We start from the raw sequence: 4,418 nt of genomic DNA, 5'->3' as shown, positions 1-4,418 counted from the left end.
GAAAATGACAGCACATTGAGTTTAACACCCTACTTTGTCTTTGGGGGTCTGCTAGGTGAGCCACACTGAACTCCTGAGGCCAGGGAGCCACAGTGATGCCCAGAGGTTTGGTAAAGATGAATCTTCCAGGCAGAGCTGTTTTGTAGGAGTAAAAAGAAACTGCATAATTTACCTCTTTTGTGATGTCTGTTTTTATCCTTAGTCCCAGCTAAAGGTGAGGCCTAGGAGGCAAGGATCTTTGTGGTACCCTCAGTCCTAGAACAACACCAGACCCTCTGGAGAGTCCATCAACTACCTGATGAATGAACTAAGTGCAGGAAGGAAGGAATGAACAGCAACAGCCATGGAGGGTGCCATCAGTACACTGAAGCATATTCTTCCCTCCACCACAGAGGCCTTCATCCCTCCTCCCACCAGCAGGCTGGTCCCCTACCCTCTGGACTGTGCCCAGCTTATTCCACTCATCCTCCCACCTCACCTTAAGTCTCCTGCTGTCACAGAAGTGCAGTGGTTCCCTGACTACCGATCCCACTAAGAGTCTGATCCCTGCGTACCCCCAGCCTTCCCCACAGCGCACAGGCTAAGCCAGGCTTTATAGCAGGCGGCATGTCTGCTAACTTCAATACTGAATTCCCAGAGCCTCGTGCAGCACCTAGCAGAGCAGGCAGGCAACCAGTGCTTAAGGAAGGAACCAAGTCCTGAATCCATGAAGGAATGGGGCAAAGATTTCAAAGTCCAACCCAAAGATAAATAAACATGAGTCATTTCTCCAAGGAAGAGGGTGCAAACTCAAATGTCAATGGTCAGGTGAGCAACAGGAGTCATGATGTGGCTGGCTAAAGGAGAGGTGGGGCTCCTTGGAGGTGACCACTGCCTGACTTCCATGCACAGCTGCTTTGTAGGTAGGAACAAGGGCTCAGGGTTCCCAGAAATGCTCCTGAACCAGGAACCTAAGATTTCTGAGCAACTTCCTGATTTTCACGCCATCAAGTCTTTGTTCCCTCAAGAACATATGGACCGGCTCGGTGCCTATAGCTCAACCGGCTAAGGCGCCAGCCACGTATACCTAAGGTGGCAGGTTCGAATCCCCAGCCCGGACCCGCCAAACAACAACGACGGCTGCAACCAAAAAAAAATAGCCGGGCGTTGTGGCGGGCGCCTGTGGTCCCAGCTACTTGGGAGGCGGAGGCAGGAGACTCGCTTGAGCCCAGGAGTTGGAGGTTGCTGTGAGCTGTAATGCCACGGCACTCTACCCAGGGGGACAGCTTGAGGCTCTGTCTCAAAAAAAAAGAACATATGGACCAAGCAGAAGATATCTATGGACTGAATCCAGCCCACTGCTGTCAGTCCACACTTAGGCTCCAGAAATGTTAGGGTGTCAACTCACATTTAGTGTCTTCATTGGAAGAAGCATGAGCAAACAGAACCACCAGAACTGCTTGCACAACCAGAACCATGTTCATTTCTTCCTCAAATGAAGATGCCGTGGGTCTTCCAGAACGAGGCCCTCCTACCTACTAAAAAAGAGCCCCTTCTCCTTGGCTGAGCGCCCTGCTCCACCGGGCTCTATTCTACTCAACACCTCCTTCTCACCTCTGCAAGCACTAAGAAGTCTGGCGCAGGCGTGGTGGCTCACGCCTGTGAGCACTCTGGGAGGCCAAGGGGGTGGACTACTTGAGCTCAGGAGTTCAGACCAGCCTGAGGAAGAACGAGACTTCATCTCTACTAAAAATAGAAAAACTAGCTGGGCATGGTAGCACATACCTATAGTCCCAGCTATTCAGGAGGCTGAGGTAAGAGGATAGCTTGAGCCCAGGAATTTGAAGTTGCTGATGAGTTATGCCGCTATGGTACTCTACCCTGGACAACAGAGTGAGACTCTATGTCAAATAAATAAATAAATAAATAAGTCTAGATAAGGCCCCTCCATGCCAGCCTTCTTTCTGGACCCTGCAATTCAACCCTTCTCCACCAAGCCTCAGCTGGCAGGCTCCATCTAGCCCAGCAAGTTGTCCCTTTGCCACCCTCTGTAACAGCCTGATTCCCGTGGGCACTTGGGATAGCTGAACATGAGACTTGCTTTTCTGCATCCCTGTGAAATGTCATGCCCTGCTAGGATGGGTGTAGCTATGTCTGGCCCCTATTACAGACCCCAGCCTGGCCCTGCTGAGAGAGTTGACATGCTGAGGACCAAAAGTGACAGGCGTATAGGCTTTACCCCAGGAGTTAAACAGAATCCCAGGAGGAAGGACGATAAAGAACAGGCAGAGTCTCAGACTGTAGGGATGTGAAAGGAACTTTCCTGTTCATTCAAAAAACCTTGGTTTCCCTAAACCCCAAGAACTAAACTCTGGGCCTTCCACTTTCATAGAGAAGCAATTATGAACACATTTAAGCAACATTTCTGTTGCTTCAAGACAACAGAAAACATCAAACTACACTCGGACAATTGTTTGCTGGGAGCAGGATGTCTCCATTTCATCTAAGGACCTCTCCTCAGTAGACTTAACAGGTCCACTTGGAAAACTCCAGCAGAAACCTAATGGAAAACCCCGACAAAATGCAAAGTGAAGTTCACTTACAACAAGCAACAGAAACCACCAGGAAGGTCCATCACTACCTCAAGGAGTATCCCAATCTTGCTTGGCAGTTGTATATGGAATACAGCAACAGACCACTTGCAGGAAGCCTAGACCTGCCAGCTCCACATCTGGGATTCCCAATCAACAGGCCGTATCAACCCCCAAACTTTCTTACTCTTGCTTCTTGCCAAGTGCATCCTCCTCTCCCATTTTCCACAGGCCCGTCAGGCCCTCTACTCTGCCCTCTTCCGCCGTCTCCACCTCCACCTCCCTTCAGAGACCTCCCCATTCCCTCTGCTGGGAAGACCTCTCCCTCACCTGTGCCCACTGAGCACTTTCCCGGGGCCGGCGCCCAGGGCTGATGCCAGGGCAGACAAGCTTCTCCAAGAGCAGGCACTATCTGGGTTTGCATCCACCACAGACCCTAGCAGAGTCGTGCCCAGAGAAGGCACAAGGACCACCCATGCTGAAAGAAATTGGCTTTAGGCCTTTCTCGGGCAGTAGAGAACTCAAGTTAAAAGTCAGTTCATTCCCAGAGGCCTGCACCGTGGAGAGTAGCTCATAGGATCACACGTAATCTTCATTCTGCTCTTTTTACTTTTCTATGATTTCCAAGTGTTGACACTGAGCACACAATAGTCTTCTAATCAAAGACAATCAAGCTAATGCTATTTTTAAGTAGACTATCCAAGTGTCCCAACAGTACCATTCTGATGAGACACTATACAAGGAGTTCCTGAGAAATGCTGCACAGATGAACCCAAGATATTTCTGGAACAGCACGTGTGCAGGAAGGCACTCGTGGTCACTGGCTAAGGCCTGGGGGCTGACTCAGAACAGTGAGAAAAATACTAAAAACGGCCCCTGAAACCAAGAGCCCCGCCCCTGAGGAGGGCGCCCAGCCTCTGATCAAACAGCCAGGCATGAAGGCCAGGCTTGCACCCTCTCACTGTGTGGGCTACAGGAACTCACTGAACCTCTCTGAGCTTGTCAAACTGGGACCATATTCTCTCTCTCAGAGATTCTTCAAGCAATACATTTCAGGTGCTAAGTGAAAAGTGGCTATGGAGTAAATACTCAGTAAAGGCTACAAAAATTTCCTTCCTGAGCTTCAACTGCAGCCTGCAAAAGTTACCCTGCTTTCTGCATCCACTGCAGAGGGGGCGTCTGAGAAAAGCATCCCAGTTCAACCCAGGAAACGTAAGCAACTTCCAAAATCAATTTCACAGACTCCCTTTTCAGCCTCTAAAAGTCTGCCTTCCATAATTTAGCCGCCAAATTAACCCAGATTATGACAACCCCCGCGTTGCCTCCCCACCAGCCCACCTCACCTTGGGCCCAGGGACTGGCCCTGCAAGGTGTGGCAGCTAATTAAGCCCGGAGCCCCATGTGCACAGCAGCAATCAAATCTCTGGAGAGTCTATTCTAAGTCCAAATAAAACCCAGGTAGTCAGAAGGCAACTCCCCAAGATTTCTAGGAATACACAAAGAAAGGTTTGCATCACGGTTGGTTATCTACTCCACCCCACCCCACCGGCTCCCACATGCCCTGCTTCCAGAGCTGAGCTTGAGGCCACTGGAAAACTTGACTGCGTTCTCAAAACGCCCAACACATCCAGTCGGCTTCCTCTAAAGCGACTGAGGTGGATACTCTGGTTAAATTTAAACTCGAGCTCGTCAGAAATGACACATTTCACAGCCCAGCTCTGCTTACCCTCTGGAGAGCCCAGACAGGGCACAGGTCGCGCCGCCGCCGCAGCACGCGGCAGGGGTTCTCTCCCCGCGCCCGCTCGAGCCATTTTCCCAAGTCCCCGGGGCTCTGGGACCCCCGCCCGG

The sequence above is a fragment of the Otolemur garnettii genome, unplaced genomic scaffold, assembly GCF_000181295.1.
Source record: "Otolemur garnettii isolate 467f Iridium unplaced genomic scaffold, OtoGar3 scaffold00087, whole genome shotgun sequence".
NCBI lineage: Eukaryota > Metazoa > Chordata > Mammalia > Primates > Galagidae > Otolemur > Otolemur garnettii.
Note: the sequence above shows the minus strand (reverse complement) of the source record.